At 32.0% G+C, this 21,167-nt stretch overlaps 1 long non-coding RNA gene across 1 annotated transcript; it reads left to right on the top strand.

Moving 5' to 3' along the window:
• Positions 1-11,510: 11,510 nt before the first annotated feature.
• On the top strand, positions 11,511-16,267 carry LOC143082960 (uncharacterized). The gene is made up of 4 exons (XR_012980514.1): positions 11,511-11,644; positions 12,361-12,391; positions 15,464-15,640; positions 16,236-16,267. It is a non-coding gene; the product is annotated as an uncharacterized LOC143082960 (long non-coding RNA).
• The last annotated feature ends 4,900 nt before the right edge of the window (positions 16,268-21,167 follow it).

Here is a 21,167-nt window from a genome sequence, read left to right as displayed (position 1 = left end):
ACAATTCTTAAATTTACTTAAATCGACATTTATATATATAGCTTTGTTTGTTATCTATACATGTACGTAACTTTTGATTCCGGTGCTTTCTGAATGTAGGAGATTTGTGAAATACGTGTAGGTGTATTATCATTTTCCTGGTTCAAGCTGGTCATGTTTTAGGAAAATTACATTACAATTTTAGTCATAGTGTCCATCATATTTCACAGAAAGGATGAATTAAAAGTGTTACTCTGTACATTGAACTTTTTTCAAATAAAATAAATTATTTTATCAAACACTTCAGAAATGTACTGCTTTTAAATTTGTGTCTTCATTTACTCTTATTCATCGACAGCTTTTCCCTATGATTAGAAATTCGAGCACAGCACAAGTTCAAAAAGAAAAACGGTTATAGATAATTGTTTCATTGACAATAACACCACAACTCCTTGTGTTTCTAAAGACTTTGTGGATATAAGCCACGTTTGTATGTTACCGTACGGCATTTGGAAGTGACATGTTTTGTATCAGCAAAACAAAAACATCAAATATCCTGATTACGCAACCTGCCGTGAAGCCCGAATAAGAATGCAAATAAGAACGGACGGTGTTGCTTTATATGCCAAATATTTAACTAATACATAACAGTATACTTATTTATTGAAAGGTTAACTCCTCACTATCCTTTCTTATTTGACTGTCCATGGCGTTTAAATACCAAATCCCTTGGAAGTGTTTTAGATGATTGTATTCTCTGATGCATGACTTTTTGTATTATTAATCGTTTTTTGCTTTTAATACTCTTTCAGTTTATTTTAAATTTAATTTAAACATAATACATAAAAACATTATTGCGAGTACTCTCAAATCGTACTTTCGTGTTTATTTGACCTGTTGATACAATTTGTAATGCTTATTATTTTTTTTTTTAATGTTTACCTGTTTAGTGATATATCTCTTCTCTCTATTTCTAATATATACCAGCTTTCAAAGTGTATGGTATAACTATATTTTCACTTCGGTTCTCATGCTATGCAAAAATTCACACACCTGATAAAATGGGCATTTAAACAGTTTTTTGGGTAATTTCTAGAAATAACAAACAAAAGAACTATGTCAATTGGACCTGCTTTGATACAACAACTGCCCTTAAATTCTGATTGCGGACCTCTTTCATTATTGTTATGACTTACAATTCAAGACTAAAATCAGCAACAACCCATCGAAACAACATTTTATTCAAAAATTTAATAACATTTTTAGATATTTAGATGATATATTGGCTCTCAATAATTACGACTTCAGTTTCTTCACTAAAGAGATTTATCCTGCCGAACTGTCTTTAGATCAAGCTAAAACTAACAATGGATCTTGGTATCTATATCTTTAACGGGACGTTTAATACCAAACTTTATGATACAAGAGATTATTTTTCATTTCCTATGGTTAATTATCAATTTTTAGATGGTGACGTTCCCTTGTCACCATCTAATGGTGTTTACATATATCAATTTGTTTGATTCGCTGGTGCATTTAACACCGTATTTCATTTCAACGAAACAAGTCTCTGTATTCCTGAAAAATTATTACACTAGGCAGTTTAATATCACAAACTAGTCAAAACTAAATTTTATCATTGGTACAAGGATATCATTTGTAAATATAAATCAACATGCAGATATCTTATACGTTCAGGTATTCTATTACGTCGTATCACTTCAGGAATGAAATGAGATAGTGTTTGCGCATGAATGACTTCAAAGTGTTTGCTCGACGAGGACAGACGTAGTTTGTCTTGATTAATAAAATAATTCATTTAATCAATTGTGTCAACGAAATTGACAATAAGCGACTACAAAAACAAAAATCAACGTTGTTGATTTAATTATTTTATATTTTTTACGACATCTGCCACAAGTGGGCTACATTGCCGATTTACGGCAGCCCGAGAAAAAATGGCAGAAAGAATGGTTAAGAGAAATTAAAAGAGGACGATGTTCTCCAAAGTAAAAGCAATAAGGAGGACGATGTCCTTAGTATGATAGATGCTGAACTAGATATTTCTTCGTCGAAGAAAAAAGGTAAAAGGAGTTCGTCTGTGAAGGCTACTACCAGCACTAGTAAAACGTCCGGTGCCACGTGTGGTACTAGCTCGGACCCGAAGTCTCTTGATAAAACCATAACTGGTATAGACGGCAACATAGTCATAAAAATGTTACAGTCTATTAAGAAGGCTCGAGGGTATAAAAATTTCAGAAAAAAATCAAACATTTGTTTTTTATTACAAATTTTATTTATTTCCTTTTGTAGTTGTTACGTTATCATATGGTACAAAAATCATTCAAAACAATCAATGCGTTTTGGCCCAAGATGACTTTTAAAATGTACACATCATTAAATAAGTTCCATATTATTTCCCTTTGGTGGAAAAATGCCATTTTTGGCTTTAAAATTGAAATATCTTTTTCAACTCATCGATGACCTATCTTTTTTTAATATAATTTCCATATAAGCTGTACTTAAACTAAATTATTGTAAAATTTGAGGGATTTCTGTAAAAAAAAAATTTATTTTGATATTACCTTTATTTCTCCTATTACTTCAACAGAAAAAAGAACACCTTTACAAAATGTATGGTTCTTTCGAAGGCAGATTGTGAGCGCAAATGAACGGTGACCCCACTTTTTAATTTTATTTTTCTATTAACTATATAAGATAAAGTTCATTTATAGAAAAATTTAGAAAAATCCTATATAAATGATTTAGACCCGCGAACCCCCTTAAAGAAAACCAGAAAAAAAAACAAGATGACAAACTTGAATCTTTGACAGACAAAGTCAACGAAATGTATGACAATGAGTACGATTAATACGATGATGAAAATGATGATTTAGACATAGAGCCGCAGGCTAAAAAAGCTAGATCATATGGTAATAATAATGATGTACAAGACACAATAAAATATTCAGAACAGTCAATAGAAAAAAGTAGGTTTGCTACTTTGAGCAAAAGGTTTAAACAAAAAGAGTTAACCGGGGAAACATTGATGAAACCCTGGCAGAAAACATAACAAATCTGTTTAGAAATGGCATGGATGAGAGCCAGTACAATGAGATGATTAAAGATGAGTTAAACCCTAGACCCGGTAATTGTGACGGGTTGGTTATTGTCAAAACAAACCAGCTGATATGGGATTTGATCTCCCCTTTTGCTCAGACGTGTGAAAAGAAAATGCAAAATATAGAAAGATCAGTTGTAAAAGCTGCAGTCTTGATAAGTAAGACCGTAAGTAATATAGCAAAAACAGACAATAAAACAAATGAGTTTAGTGAGGTTATTGATGAATGCAATGAAGTTTTAGCATTACTATGTCACACTAATAGACAAATTAATCTAGCAAGAAGAGATTTTTGTTAAATATGAGTTGAATAATGAAAACACTCATCTGTGTGCACAGTCACAACCCTTTACCACCTTTCTCTTCGGAGATGATGTATCTAAAGTAGCCAAAGACATAGAAGACTGCTCTAAGATAGCAACTCGTATTCACTTTGGACGTGGAAGTTGAAGGTCTAGAGGACGGTTTGGTAGGGGTGGTAGAGGCAGCTTTGGCCGTGGAAGAGGTAGAGGACGTAGTATCGGTAGAGGTTCTTATGAAAGCCATTCACGTCAAGATTTTGCCAGTACCAATAATGATTCTGGAGCAAAAAAAATACCCCAGAAGAGGGGGTTCAAGAGGTTTCAGAAAAATGTAAATAACCAAAAAAAAAATGAGGTTAGTACATTGAATGAGTTTGAAGAAGGTAGATTGAAATATTTTATCCATGAGTGGAAAAAATTGACATCTGATGACAAAGTTTTAGATATTGTAGAAAATTGTCATGTAGAACTGGAAAACGATGAATTTTGGTTGAAAATTCGACTAGTTATCAGTAAAATTTTAATGCAAAAGAAACTTTAATTATACAGAAAGAAATACAAAAACTATTAGACATTAAAGTTCTGGTAGAAGTTCCTTATCAAAAGGAACACCTTTTGTCGCCTATATTTTTAAGACCCAAACATAATGGGGAATATAGAATGATACTTAATTTGAGATTTAATGAATTTGTTCCATACCATCATTTTAAAATGGACACTTTTGAAATTGCACTGAGACTAGTGAATAAAAACACGTACATGACTAGTGTCGATTTGAGACATGCATATTATTGTGTGCCTATAGCACAAGAACATAATTTCATGGGACGATAAAATATTTCAATTTATCTGCTAACCTAATGGGCTAGCTTCAGCACCAAGATATTTTACAAAAATTATGAAACAAGTTTATTTTAGTATCAGAAATTTAGTTTATACTAATGCTGGCTATATTGATGATAGTCTGGTATGTGCTGATACACATAAAGAATGTAAAGATAATGTCCAAGAAACAATTTCACTTATGGAAAACTTAGATTTTATGTTTCATCCTGAAAAATCAGTATTTGAACCTTCTAAAAAGATAACATTTCTAGAAAATATTATAGATTCTTAAGAAATTATTGTTACTTTGCCACTTGATAAAAAAGAACGCATTGCAGAAGAATGCAAAAAATTATATTTAAAAAATATACAAAAATAAGAAATGTGGCAAAAGTAATTGGCTTGATAGTTTCAAGTTTTTCTGCGGTAGATATTAGTAAGTTATTTTACAGGAATTTAGAGAATGAAGAAACTAACGCTCTTAAAAAATCAAATGGAAACTTTGATTCTAATACGGTTAAAATACAGTTAATGAAATATGAGTTAAATTGGTGGTCTTTAAATATATTTACACAAAACAGGAAAATTTCTCGAGAAAATCCAGGTTTCATAATTGAGACTGATGCCTCTGGATTTGGAAGGGGCTGTATTAGAGCAAGAAAAGATAGGTGGACAATGGACAGAAAAAGAAAGAGAAAAGCATATCAATTATTTAGAAATTTTAGCTCTTAAATTTGCTGTGCAATCGTTCAGAAAAGAAAAAAAACAACATAACCATGTTACAGTTTTAACAGACAACACCACGGCTGTTGCATACATCAATAATATGGGAGGTTCAAAATCATTAGATTGCAATGAAATAAGTAGAAGTTGATGGTTATTGTGTATTGAAAATGGGATCTGGTTGTCATGTACCCATATTCCGGGAAAATGGAATACAGAGGCTGATATGATCAAACTGAATGGAAATTGAGGGATATTGTATTTGATAAAATAATACAAAATTGGGGAAAACCTGAAATAGGCTAATATGCCTCGAGGCTAAATTTTCAAATTGAAAAATTTTGTGCATGGAAACCAGATCCTCTTGCATCATTTATAGATGCATTTTCTTTGAATTGGAAACATTCTAATTCAGTATACATTTTTCCTCCTTTCAGTCTACTGGGTTCTTGTGTAAAGAAACTATGGATGGAAAAGGCCAAAGGAATACTGATAGCACATTTTTGGCCAACGCAACCTTTGTTTACCAGGTTGATGGAATTGTTAATAGACAATCCCTTAATAATTCCAAAAACCCAAAAATTGTTAACAATTCCTCCTTAAGGCAAGGAACATCCACTTCAGAGAACGCTAGTTCTGATTGCTTGTCTTGTGTCAGGAAGCTATACAGAAAACGAGAGCTTTCTAAACAAATAGCCAATATTATCATGTCGTCATGGAAACTTGGTACTAAAAAACAGACGTTCACAAAAAGATGGTTTCACTACTGTGGTGAAAAACAGATTAATTCAATTCAACCAACTGTAGAATTTTTTTAAGGTTTTTTTTAACCAGTTTATTTGAAACAGACCTTGGATATAGTTCTCTTAATACTACTAGAGGATCTCTGTCAGCATTAGGACTGAAATGCGAATGACACTTCGCATCCGTTAATAATTAGGTAGATGAAGGGAGTATATAATTTACGGCCTACATTGCCAAGGTATACACACCTTTCGGATGTTTCCAAAGTTTTATTCTATTTGAGGAAACTATATCCAGTAAAATTCATCAGTTTAAAGGATTTAACATTAAAATTGTGTATGTTAATTGCATTAACTAATGCAACCAGAACCCAGTCGATTCATCTTTTAAATGTAAATAATGTAAATAAGTTAAAATCCGAGTTTGTTGTTGAAACAGAAGGACAACTGAAACAAAGTAGACATGGATATAGGAACCCACAGGTACACTTGAAAGCTTATCCTCAAGATAGGAGACTTTGTGTTTGTACCGTGTTAAAAGAATATTTGTACAGCACAAAACAATTGCTTCAGAAAAAATTCAAAATTGTTAATTAGTTATGTCAAACCACACCAAGATGTTACTAAAGATACAATTGCAAGATGGATTAAAACTGTTTTGCAAAGAAATGGCATAGATACGAAGATGTATGGTGCTCACAGTGTGCGCTCAGCAACGACATCACGAGCAAAATTGAAGGCAGTCCCTATTTAGGAAATCCTTGACAAAGCAGGATGGACAAATGAAAGAACATTCTTTAAGTTTTATAACAAGAAGGTGCTTACAGAGGATGTATTTGTGTCGGCAGTTTTGCAGTAATCTGAAGTTGAAGAAGTACTGTTCATGCTGTAAGTAGACACTTCAGCTGACATTCAGGTTTTTGTTATTGGCATTAAAATCTCATTTAATTCCGGAAGTGATATGACGTAACAGAATTAAACAATTAAACGAGACTCTCCTTGGTAAGAGTCGAAGTTTGATTGTGATTCTATGAGTCATAGCATCACTGATGGGATTAAATGCCACCCGCCCGCCTTACTTGAATAGGGTAAGTTACAAAAGGTTAATTGTTTAGTATGCAATACTGGTACATTATATTTATAGGAGGCATTACTAAGTTAAATCATTTTTGTCTCTTTTTGAAATGAAAAAAAACCTTTTTTAAAAATTGAAGTCATTCATGCGCAAACACTATCTCATTTAATCCCATCAGTTATTCTATGACTCATAGAATCACAATCAAACTTCGACTCTTACCAAGGAGAGTATCGTTTAATTGTTTAATTTCATATCCAATAATTATAGTAATTTCTTTATAAAATACACAAATATCGGCATTCACCTCAAAAGCTAATCATATATATAAACAGGCTTATTCGTAAAGGATATAGTTACTATACAGTTGACAGGTCATTAAGGATTGCATATTTTGGTATAAATATTGATTTACTCATAGTTTGTTTGCATCGGAAATAAACACATTTATTTTAAAACTAGTTGTAGGCATGCTACGGGTAAGGTTCTTCACATATAGTTTATGATGGTATGATTCTAAACCCCTAACGGGAGGGATTGTACTTGATTTTCATGTAATGAAGACATTATCTTTCAATCAATTTAATTAAGGTCTGGAGCTGGCATGTCAGTAACTGCTAGTAGTCTATGTATCATTTTCATTTTGCTTAGTTTCTTTTGTTACCTTTTCTGACATCTGACTCGGATTTCTTTTAAAATGAGGTTTACTGTAAGTATTGCTATGTGTTTCTTTATCCTAAATTGTCTAGATGTATATGGGGAGAATTGAGATCTCACTAAACATGTTTAACCGCTGCATGTTTGCCCAAGTCCCGAGCCAGGAGCCTTTGGCCTTCGTTAGTCTGGTATGTTATATTTCTATTCTAGTTCATTTACATTTTTTGAATTGAGAGCGACGTCTATCTTTTTTATTGAACTAGTACACATTAGGGGTCAGCTGATGACCACGTCTGGTGCCGGATTTTCTCGCTGCGTTGAGGACCCATTTGTTGCTGTCAGCTGTTGTCTGTTTTTTGGTCGGGTTGTTGTCTCTTTGACCTTTTCCTCATTTCCATTCTTAATTTTATTGATAGAGATAACACTTCCTGAAGATTTGCATTTTTTTAAAGATACCTGTCCATTACTGAACACCGTTTTGTTGAACTCTTATGGTGATTTGGATTTGTTATATGTTGCTGTGTTGTTTCGTTGAATACACCTTTTTGATTTAGACGTACAACATGTCATAGCATCAAAAGTATTATAAAATACTAAAGTAAAACATCAAAGAAACATTTCGTAATTTGTTTTTTGAAATTTTTAAAATTTTCTTTTTATTTTAAACTATTATATATTGGAATGTAGAATTTGTTTCCATCAAATAATATTGATTTTAGTTGAAAATCGTTATAGCATTTGACTATTTTAGGTCTACGAAATACTACCAAACCAAATAAATATGAGCTACTAGTACTTTATCTGAACTTTAATGACAAGCAATCTTACAATTCAGTTGTTTCGTTGTTTGTCCAGTAAGTGGAATATATGTACTAAATCCACACCTTATTTACAATCTAGATACAAAATTGGCACTGATAATTGTCTATTACTTGTTAGATCTGTTTCCGTCTGTTAATTTCTTAATGCCCGACGACATTATCTGTTGTCTTGTTATAATACTCAGGCAAGAAATAATTCCAGTTCACGGCATTATTATTATTTGAGTGAAACTAGTTGAATTTTAGGTTTGCGAGTATATACGTTTATAATTGCTAATGAAAAAGTTTCAATAAATATGATAGTATATATCACGTATTAACAAGCAATTTGCTCACCCATCGGTGTCGATAAAATATTGATTCCAACCGAGTCTAAAGATCTACCCAAAAGATTCGATCACAATCATAAAATTTTTCAATAATGTCAAAAGTAGATTTGTCTACGTTCTATGCTTCTAATCCCCATGACCAATTTGAAGATGTACTTCATTTACATCTTTATAATTAACAATGCTGTTTTGTATTTTATACACATTTTTATTTAGGGGCCAGCTAAGGCATACCTTCGGGTTTGGAATTTTCTAGCTGCATTGAAGACCCATTGGTGGACTTCGGCTGTTATCTGGTCGGATTATTGCCTTGTTCACATATTACCCATTGCCATTCTCAATTTATAACAGGAGCGTTTACCATCGGGCAACCTACTGTAAAATCTATTTTTTTACACATTCTGAACTGTATCATGCCAAAAGTGTTGTATAGAGTTACCAAGACTATATCAATCTAATTACGATTAGATGTCTACACAGATCACATAATTTTCGTAAATGCTAAGTTTATTTTATAGACAACGTGAAAATTGAGGGTTTAATAAACCAGGAAACAAACCACTTATTATATAACAGTTCATAGAAATAAGAATGTAATAAGAGACTTGGAAACATTATAATACACACATACCGACGCGGTTTCAGATATCTAGATTGCAATGTGTATATTGCTTTTTACACATAAAGGATGTCAATAATCCGGTTATGGCGAAAATTCAAAAGAAAATGGTGTATGTTACAGATGCGCTCGGCTCCAATCAAATCTGACAAGAATCATCAGTTTTCCTGCCGATGGTTTGATAGATCTTGCTGGACACTCCGGCTACGTCTACCAATAAACACCATTAAAGAGCCAACAGTGTTGAAAGTGGCATTAAAAATATAATCAATCGGTCAATTGCTTGTTACACGTTGTAATTTGATTACGATGTAAAGATACTTAATCGAACAAATAGATTGAAATAGGAACCATACTCTTCCTATCCTTCCCTAGTTCATTGTGTACTAATTGACTCTTTTTGTTGAAAATATCCTTCTATCAAATGTTTATGACCAAAAAAAAAAATCAAATATTTATCCCATTTGTCGTATAGTAAGAAGAACGATAACTGTGAATGGTTTTCAAGTGCTTAACGACCTACATATTCTCTTAAATTTATTGTAGATATTAATTATGCCGTTATCTCTTTTGTTTACATGATTGTGTTTTGCGTCATATATAATACTTCGGATGCTATAATAATTTGCAACCCCTGTACAAAAATCAAGGTCGATGACGCATATACATGTATTTCCTATAGTTTTATCAACTTCTTCACCTTGGAATGTTTATTACGAATTAAACGACAACGTGATATACAAAATATTTGAACCATTTTGTAGGCTCAAGTGTATAATTGTTGTGTTCATGTTATCCCTTTGTACAAACCAAAAATTTGTATACATCGTATTTGTATGTTGATTATGCAAAAAATGTTTGTATAGATAACAATTTGTAAAAAAATTCACAAAAATTCGCTTGTAAGGTGTACAATGATTTGTAACACACCTTTGTTGACAAATTTAAAAAGTGGTTCTTTATCAGTATTTTGTGGTGAGTGAATTATGGAATCGAAAACTGCAAAACATCGTTTGGCTTTCACATTAAAATTTAAAAGAGCAGTACCCACCTTTGCATTTACATAAAAGAAACATATTCTAACTGTTTCACGTAGTAAAATTTTAAGATAAGGAACCGTTGTGAATAAAACTGTGTCTTTCACCACAGCTTCAAGTTGACTTTTAGACGAATACATATCCTGTTAAAATCCATACACATTTATGCTTCAGATATTTCGTGTATCAGTTGGAGCACGATCAAACTGAGGAAAATGTATAATAAAATTAACCCAAAACAAGTTATTTGTCCTGTATCTAATGGCCACATAATGCATGCTTCCCGGAAATAATGATCTATGTTCTATTCAAGTGTCATATTTCAATATAGCTATTCGCCGACTATGTACACATGACTGTTCTTTCATATGTCATTCTCTGCTAGGTTCAGAACACTTTGGACAAATTCATCCTACTAACCAACAATGCCATCCATGCTTACACTTTTGCCTCGACTGGATAAAGTAATAAAAGAATGTACATTACCAGCTGGATACATAGCTTTGGTAACTTATCAAAGCAATCGACCCAAAAGTTATCAGCCATTGCAAAAAGTTAAATGTGAAAGTCAAAAGATGTTGTGTAATTCCCGATGCCGTAATTCACTCGCCTGCTGAAAAGAATTTTAAAGAACTATGTTTGTATTGTGACCTTAGAATTTGTTGTGTGGTTATTAGTAACTATTATATCGTTTGTATCAATGACAGTCCATAATATAAATTATTGTAAAAGTTATAAATAAATTTTCGTCAAATTTTGTACATATTGATATTTGTATAAAGTCAAAATACAAATTATACTCTGGACAATTGTTTTGTACAATTTTTTTGTACAACTTATAATTTGTACACAACATATATACACTAGGGCCTACAAATAAAAAAAAAGCACAAAAATAATGAACTCCGAGGAAAATTCAATATCTAATGACAAAATCAAAAGATCAAGCACATCAAACAAAATAGTCAAAAATATGTTTTTGTTACGTTGTCGTTTTATTCCAAATAAACATTCCAAGGAGAAGAAGTTGATAGAACTAATAATATAAAATTGTGATCGGTGATCCTGGTATCTATGATGAGTTTATTTGTACCCAGAAAATGTAAGCACATATGGGAAAATATATCAGCTGTGAAACAAGCCATCATAAATAATTATACAGGTTTACAATATTGGCTGAGCTACAGAAGAAAATGTTACCATTACCGGCTATGTAAAATAAATTACGCACATTTTTTATCAGGTCAGTTTATTGATTAACTGCGAAATAAATAAAAATAATAACAAACAAAAATACAACAACAGGATTTGGTGGTTTCTTTTCAAGGTATAAAAGCTAAAACTGAAACAAAATTTCTTTAAAAAGTTTCGGACGATGTTTGCCAGTGCCCTGTGATAAATCTCAGAAACAAGGTATAGTTCATTTCATTACTTTATCTTGGCATTTATGATTATACTTGATTAGTTATTTGTCTTTTCAAGCAAAAGATGTTTTAAATTGTATATGCGTTTGACTAATAATGTATTTGAAGCATCTATTGTACAAACCCAAGTATTTTGATAAGCGTTTGCTTCACACTGCATCAACGCAGTTGACTATAACTCAGCAATTAAAAAGTAAAATCACTAAAATACTGAACTCCGAGGAAAATTCAATCGGAAAGTCCCTAATCACATGACAAAATCAAATAACAAAACACATCAAAAACGAATGGACAACACCAACAGCGGAAAAAAGTTTGACACTCACACTGTCACCCTTTTAATAAGTCCGACATTAGATATGAGCTGAACTCACATGTACACAAACAGGGGCGTATTCGAAAAGAGGGTAGAGGACAAACACCTTTTTCGATCGAAAAATATTATTTTAGCATAGAATTGTCCCAAAAGAATCTTCTGCGTTTTCTGGAAATGACCCCCTCCTTTTCAAAAATCCCGGATCTGCCTCCAACATGCATGTACACACACAGTCATTTACTGTTTTTTTTTGTGATACGAAAATCAAAATTAAAACAAAAAAACATGTGCAGTTGAAATCACCATTACCGCGATTAATATAAACTTCACAAAGTAAAGTTAAAAAGTCAAGTGATGTTAATCTTTAATTTTTAAATTTTTTTTTTCAGATTCGATTAAAAGATGAATTATTTCACAATGGTAACGTATATCTTTTTATTTTTACGGAATTGACAATATTAATATCTACAATATTTGAAAATCATGATTTAATACATACATGTCTTCAATAATGTATTCATGAAAAAATATCAAAAGTATGGTTTCTTACCAAAGCCTATTCAAAGCTCTTTGATTAATGGGTATTTAGCAGTTGTTTTGTTATTAAATTCTTTGTCAGTCAGAGAAAGAGTTCGTTATAGTAATTCTTATCCTCATTTATTGATTTCTTACACTGACACAGAAGATATTGATAAAGCTGACAGGGCGATCAAAATCTCTACTTTGTGGCTAAAATGTTACTGCAAGTTTTAAGATAAAAAAACTGATTTTATTTATGTATTATTGTCATTTTGTTTATTTTCTTTGGTACATCTTCTGACATCCGACTCGGACTTCTCTTGAACTGAATTTTAATGTGCGTATTGCTATGCGTTTACTTTTTTGCATTGGCTATCGGGGTTGAGATCTCATAAACATGTTTAACCCCGCCGCAATTTTGCGCCTGTCCCAAGTCAGGAGCCTCTGGCCTTGGTTAGTCTTGTATTATTTTAAATTTTAGTTTCTTGTGTACAATTATGAGTTTAGTATGGCATTCATTATCACTGAACTAGTATATATATTTGTTTAGGGGCCAGCTGAAGGAAGCCTCCGGGTGCGGGAATTTCTCGCTGCATTGAAGACCTGTTGGTGACCTTTTGCAGTTGTCTGATCTATGGTCGGGTTGTAATCTCTTTGACACATTCCTCATTTCCATTCTCAATTTCATTTAGAAATTGATAATATGAGCAACATCATTTGTATCGACCTTGATATGTCCTAGAAGATAGTAGTATTGTTTTCTGGTAAACATTTGCATATATACCTTCTTATTCAAAGTTTTCATGTCTTTGGCAAATGTGTAATTTTTAATCTCCATAATCTCGTGAAGTATCAAATATTTTTGGAAGTGGTCAATTACCTTTAGGCTGTATACTTCACGACATTACTTTCGCAAAGTTGATGCAGCTACATGATGGGGAAAATCAGAGATAAAACAATAAAAATAAAATACGTTGAACAAGATTTAAATATCTTTACAAATCTTCTGAACTCACTTCACCGTAAAGAAAACAAGATAACTTTGTCGTGATAATTCCTTCACCTTGAAATAAAGGCAAAAGTAGTATATCGTGTGTAAAAGTCATCCAAAATCTTATAAATTTCTGCAATAAAGAAAACCAGGGTTGTTGGAAACTTCATAATAGTTCCCCGAGAACGTTTTCCGGATTAAGAAAATTGTCTGGCTTGATAAGCAAGTGTCACATGCTAGGATGGAGATACGTGGTGTAGTGGTTAAGGCTTCGGACTACTAACACAAAGTTTCTGGTTCGATCCCCGTTCCCGGGAGAAAAAATCGGGGGCTGAATTTTCAGCTCTCCTTTACACCATTTCCGAGTAGCCCGTGGGAAGGGAACGATTAATCGCTGACCCGTGTTAAGAGATAGCCATATATCTTGCACGTAAAAGACACCCTTATAGATTTCGAAAAAGAGTAGGCTTATGCTGGTAAAAGCCAGCACTCATATCCAGAAAGTGGAAAGGTATCAATATAAGTTGCAATAACTTGTTTTCCAATCCACTACGAATAAATATGTTAAAATTAAAAACGACCAAGATATTGTGACTTAATATTAAGGGTTTGACCATATCAAGGAATGAAATTATTTACGAACATGTTGGATAGGTGTGATGAATACTTAAAGTTAGAATGACTTTAAGGAAATATAAAACACGTGAAGAGAAAAAGGTAGACTAAGGTAAGACGATGTCTTGAAAAAGTCATATTCATTTGAATAAAATGTGGTGATACCTATATTTAGGCATTGCATGCGTCATTCTTTTTTTACTGTTAATGACGTCTTTACACTAAATTCATGATGATGGATGTCTACTGATAAATAATTTAGTTTTAGGTGGCTTTGAATGTAGTGGCAGTAATAGTGGGTACTCTCAGATCTGTACTGTGTGTCTTTGTTTAGGGATATATAGGTACTCTGCCACGTCCGATCTGTGATGGTTATTGTCTGCAATATTTTGTTGATGATCAATTGATTTGTTATAATAATGTCGTTCGGTTTTCTGATTTGAATGGACCCGACTATACGGTATATTATTTTCTTATAGTTTAAGCCTATACGGTTGCCAGTTTTTGTTTACAACAACTTCATTTATATTAAATGCCTCTTCAACATTTCCGGATTTTTATACTAAAAAGTTCTTGTCTCAATCTTTTGTTATCGTGAACTATGACATATGAAAACTTTATCGGACGTTAACAACTGGAGAGATTGAGCTATGAATGTCAACAATTTAGCAGTAACTAAATTAAAACTTAATCAGGGATGGGTTGACATGCTTCATGCAGTAGAACCAATGTTTATTATGATACTACCTTTATAACATTTCTTATTCCAAAAATTGAAAATTAAATGCATTGAATTTATACATTATTCTTATTTTATATGCATTATTAGACCTTTGTCGACTCATTCTATCTGCCTGAATAAATTGTATTTCCTTCAGATATAATACACCAAATCATTGTACGTCACATCTGCTTGCATACGAAAAAAGAGTCAAACAAGATATTCCCTTGAATTTGAAAGTTGTGAGAAATCAATCCTACATTTTATTGCTGTAAAAAAAATCTGAGTCATTGACGTATATATTGGTAGTTTCAAAGCACCATTACTTTTTATTTGTTTTTTTATACATTTCTTTTATGAAACTTGAATGTTACATGGTTACTTAATTGTGTCAATTTGATAGGTCAACTTCCAGAGATTTATTTTCTGATATGCAATGAAACTTTACTCATGCCAAGTATTTCGTTATTTGAAACAAAGATAAATTCTACAAAATGTTCTGACGTGCAAGTTTAACGAAGACTGATAAGGGACAAACAATGGCGGTATTAAACCTTAAGAGATTCTTTAATGTTGAAAACATTTTATTTATATTGTAAATGTCATTCTACTAAGACTACATCTGATAATAGACATTTTTTTGTAGGAATCAGTAGCAATTATTTTTCTTTCAATGTCTTTATGGCATGCAACTGATTGTGGACCGGCTCCTGCTGTTACAAGATTAGAAATTATAAGTCATTCATGCAATGGAAGAAATCCTGTCTTTTATTATATACAGATTGGATATGCAACGTCTACCATAGTCACTTGGGATGGCTCTGTAAGTAAAAAAACAAAAAAGGCAAACAAAAGGAGATAAAATTGAGAATGGAAATTTGGAAAATGTCAAAGAGATAACAACCAAATCAAAGAAGCAGAAAACAGTCGAAAGCCACCAATGGGGCTACAACACAGCGAGATAATTCCGCATTCGTACAGTTGGCCCGTAATGATATTGGTAAACGTCATGAAGACAGCAACACATCTACCCAAACATTTAATATCTGCTAGTCAGTAAATTTTAAATCGTCCCTAAGCCTTAAAATTGCAAGAACAAAGAGAATATCGAATATCGACCACCATCATAAAACTATTTTCCCTGTTAGATATTTTATTGCATACTATACAGTAAAGTTTTTCTTATTGTTGTATATCGTGTGATGACCTATAAAATATTAATATCGTCTTTTGAACTGTCGTTAAATTAAAAGTTGCATCACTGGCAATTATAACACAGTTCATTATTTGTATACTTTTTTAAAAAGCAGTCCTCATACTTTGGGAAGTATGCTAAATAAAGAACACCAAGATCAATCTTAGTCTGAAAATTACCATCTTCATAAAAGACATTCAATATTTTACTTTTTTTTATGTAGGATGCCAGAAGGGATTGTACTGAAGTTGAAAGAATCATCGATTGGAGTACTAGGATCATCACAGGATGGAGATATAGATGTGAACAAAAGACTATCTGTACTGCTACTCTTAAACTTCTCAATGGAAATTTTAGGGATCAACAGTTTCAAGGCTGTTGCAATGTACACTGAATTCAAATAGCTTTCCTCACAATGCAAATTTTAGATTAAGAATAAAATGTGTTAAAAATCATACATATGATAATATACAATAAAGTGCAATATTAATTTCAAGTGTATACAAATGTTTCCTCAAGCTAGTTAGTTAAAATTTAAAGGATGAAAAACAGAAGTTGTCACATGCACAATAAATGCATCACTTCTAAGCTTGAATGTCTTCCTTAAAGAAAGATCGAAATCGGTGTTTATTTTTTAAATTTTATTCTTTTGTTTTTTTTTTTGGGGGGGGGGGGAGGGTGAAAGTATGTTTTTGATATTTTTATCATATCGCTTACTTTATCCCTGTTAGCTTGATAAAAGAAAACATTATTAGTTAATTACATATTTTTTGCTGGTGACCTAATACTATAGAATTTCTCATATTATACCTTTATGCATGATTTAAGCACCACATCGACAAGCAATCCTGTCGGTTCAGCTTGATATTTAAAAAACCTATTAAAAAAGAGAGCAATTACATAATCGAAAGAGACATCGTTAAAAACTAATTAATCAAGCAGTCAAGCACTTGCTTCAAGTTGTAATTTGATGATACAGCTACATGTATGTATTTTAATAAGTTAAGTGAAAAGGGGAACTATATACTTCTTCCTGTCATTCCCTGGTTCATTGTATGTTAATTGTGTATTCTAGATAAATGATAAACATACTATTACTTTTGATGACAAACATCGATTTGTTGCCTCATGTAGAAAAAAGAACACGAACAGTGACAACATTTTCCAGTAAAATGTATTTGAAGTGTTTAAAGAGCTATCTTCTTTTAAAATTATAAATATCAATCTTGTCGTTATCTCTTTGTTTACATAATTAAGTTTTTCGCTAAATAAAAATCATACGGATGCTATAATAATTTGTATTATCTGAAGTAAAACAAGATTATATTAACAACACCTTGAAAGGTTTGTTTTGAAATGACAAAGTGCATCCAAGTATTCTAAGGTTCATCTATTAACTTAGACAAAAAGTGCGGTGTTTACTCCATGAAATGTTCTCTTAGTACAGACAAACATGTGTAATTTTAAAAGTTTTAGATGAACATTTTCTTTCCTGGCCACAGAAGAAGGTAAAATAAACAAACACCTGAGTTATCTTTGATACAGTCCACTCATATACAAGATTTAATTCACCTTTGTAGAGTAGATTTCTATTGTCCCTCAATTGTCCATTTCAATCCATATGATACCATACAATTAAAACCTGGGGGGGGGGTCATCTCAGAGATTTCACATGACTTTGTGTATATTTACACCACCTGTGACAAGGAAATAAAATGTTAAGCAAATTTCACAATTTTTTTTTTCTTTTTAAAACACAAAATGGATACAACTTGTTTATATATAGGTGCTGACATGATTTAAAACTTTAAAAATTACACAGTTTTGTCTGCATTCAGAGAAAATTTCATGGTGTAAACACAACCATTTTCGTTAAAGTGTATAGATCGTAAACTATGTCGGACGAAGCTATAATAACCACAAGTGCACATATACGAAAAATGACATAAAACTTAAACAATCATTTCTAAATGGAAATATTTGCTATAGGAACTTTCTGCATTCCTGGTAAGAAACATTGTTTGGTGGGCTTCAATTGAGTAGTTTTAATCTCTGCATGATAGCGCAGTTCAGGTGAGATTGTGACCTGTATATATGGAAACCCCAAAACAAATTGTGTAGTGTTGCGCCTACAAATTAGGTAACAAGTAACATCGCCTCCTCTTGCAATTGAAAGTGTAAATTTATCTGTTTGATAACAGCGATTGTTTTAATGAAACATAATTTCTCTAAATTTAGGACTTTATGAAAGCATAATTTTATTTTCTTACGTTTCATAAATTGTTTGTAGCATTAAAGCACAGTAGGTAAAGTGTTCGGTTTTTTTAAAGTATTTTTTTCGAGTTGATTGGTTCAGTGTCTTGAGGCTTGCGAATGGAATAACATGCAATCAAATCGGTTTACATGTATTTTGTCTTGAATGGAATGAATAATGAACCATTCAATGATTGAAATTTTAATTCGCATTAGTAACTAATTAATTACAATTCAATTCGAATACAATTCTGAAAGTCTCACACTACATTTTAATTCGAAAAGCGAATTGAATCATTCGTATTAACGAAAACGCCTCTCTATTGCGAATTGGATAAAATGAATTAGCCAATTTGAATTAGATTCGAATTTATAAAAAGGAAAGAGTGTGAACGTGATAAGCGAATTCGATTTGCGATCGAATCGAAATCAATTTGAACTAAATGTACGTGTGAACGAGGCAAAAGCTTGGGTTTTTCAAAAACTCTAGCAAACATATACTAAATTCTTTCATAAATACAAAGATTTGATTATTAAATTAGACTGTACCTGTAGACGATATTTCCCATCATTGATTTTACGGTAATATCATACCCAAAAACGGAAATCACTGTGTGAACCGTGTAAACTCATCAAACCTTTAAACAAACTTATATGTAAAGGTTATCTTATTAATTGTTAAATAAGCTCTTTGAATATTGTTTTTACTGGCAGTAAGATCAATGTTGGTCAACAACAAATTAAAACATAACTAAATATGTATTCTCTTCGTCTGGTGTTTGGGATATATAAATCCACGTGAATTTTCTATATATTATCTGATACATATTTATTATAAGAGTCAATGCTAACGATTCTTCTGTCTGTCGATGCGTTTATTTTGGCATTGCACAAGTCTTTTTTTTATGTCAATGGCGTTAAAACACCTAATGTCTGGAATGTGTTTTAATTGATTTTAGTTTGTGATGCATGATTGTTTTGCAATTGTAAATTGCTTTTTTCAATTTTAACTAGCTTAAATTAATGCAAATACTTTCAAATGGTACTTTCGTTTCAATTTGATCTATTGACGCATTTCGTAATGCATATCTGTAATTCAATATGTCTTATTTTGTGTTACATCACGTTTCACTATTTTGAGTATATATCACCTTTGATACATATTCAGTATGACGATAAATTCGCTTCTGCACTCGTTCTCTGAACAACAAATTTATAATTTTTGTAAAAATGCTTACTTTCGTACTACTAATTACAAAAATTATTATATCTAAATTTACCTGTGTACGTTAATTAATTAAACACTCTTCCTACAACTTTTTTTTTTATTACTGCTTATAAATGCTCATATGTTTTAATATTATATTTATATTGTATCATATATCAAACTAAGGCCGTGTTCACAGCAAACGCCGTGTAGAGTAAACATGTTTACAATTAGTTTAGTGTAGTGTACACTGGTTTCACATTACATTTGTTCACATCTATACACAGTGTTTAGCTACCTGTACATAAGATATGTTCCCACTTGTAAACTATATGTCATTTAAATGTTCATTACGTAGAACTAAATTCAAAATATTTGGACAATTTTTCTAGCGATAAGGGAACAACCATTTGACTTCAAAATGGGGGTGGGAATGGGGGGGAGGGGGGGGGTGGTGGTTTGGAATGAAAATATTCCGATCCCGAATTTGATAAAATAAAAATGGTCATACAGATGATAAAAAAAATATTATGAATCAAGAGTTCCCCCATACATTATAGTGTTAAATATTGAAAAAAAAAAAAGAATTTGATCACCAGCATCGAAAAAAGGAATAAAAACGTACGCGCGAAAAAAATCTGACTCAGATAAAAAAAAAATAACCCTCCCCCTTTTTTAAGTTAAGCGGTTGCTACTTTATAAAAGCCATTTTTATAATTTGTAGTAGTTTGAATATACTAGAGATGTCTCGATTACGCATTAGAAAACGTTAGCTGCAGTAAAGACCAGTGGCGAATATTTATGTGTACGTCAAGTTGATTCGGGAAGACCTTTTCAAATGAATTAGGCAGCAACTATTTACTTCATTTTTTGTGGAGGGGAGGGGGAGCGGAGGACGGGGGACGTGAGCTATTGATTTTTTTCAGACAAATTTTGGTGACAAGTCAAAATCAATTTTAGCATTATAAATAGTGGCAGCTGAGGGTGAAACAAACAAATTTTTTTTCAGGGCCAAAAACTGGAAACATTTTTTGTTTCCAAAACAAAATCCATAGCTCACCACCCCACCCCCTTGCCTTTATGTTTCATACTCAACAATAATAATAGCCTCCCCCGAAAATCAATTGGTAGCTGCCTTATGGGTTCGGCAATGATGCTGCTTTGAGTCTTGATCAGGGGTTAATGAAGTACGTTATTTAAAAAAAAACAAAAAAAAAACTGTAAAATTTAGACAACAATTTCTGTAAAGAACTATACTAATAATTATCAAAAATATCAATTTTACTCAAAAATAGTTTCCTCCTTAAATATATACACGGTAAAACTAATGTCCTAAATGCCTAGTTTTGTGTACACTTAACCTACACAAGGCCTACATTGACTATCGACTGTGTGTAGATAAAACATCATTTAAACTACATGTAAACATTGAGTCTTATCAATGGGAACGCAATTGTGTTTAGTTTACGTGTGAGTTACACTAACACAACACCGATTTTAGGTCAATGTGAACACGGCCTTATTTGTTCAGTGTAAGTGTACTTGTTTTTGCTTAAATGTCTTTTTAATATTAAACTATGCTATTTCAATACTGATATACTATAATGTGTAGTTTTATGTTGTAATGTTACACTACTGTCTCATGTTAGGGTGAGGGTTTTTGTCTGTTAAAGCTTTTAAACCCTCTGAGTTTGT

The sequence above is a fragment of the Mytilus galloprovincialis genome, chromosome 7, assembly GCF_965363235.1.
Source record: "Mytilus galloprovincialis chromosome 7, xbMytGall1.hap1.1, whole genome shotgun sequence".
Lineage (NCBI taxonomy): Eukaryota > Metazoa > Mollusca > Bivalvia > Mytilida > Mytilidae > Mytilus > Mytilus galloprovincialis.
Note: the sequence above shows the minus strand (reverse complement) of the source record. Positions and strands in the feature narration are given on the sequence as shown.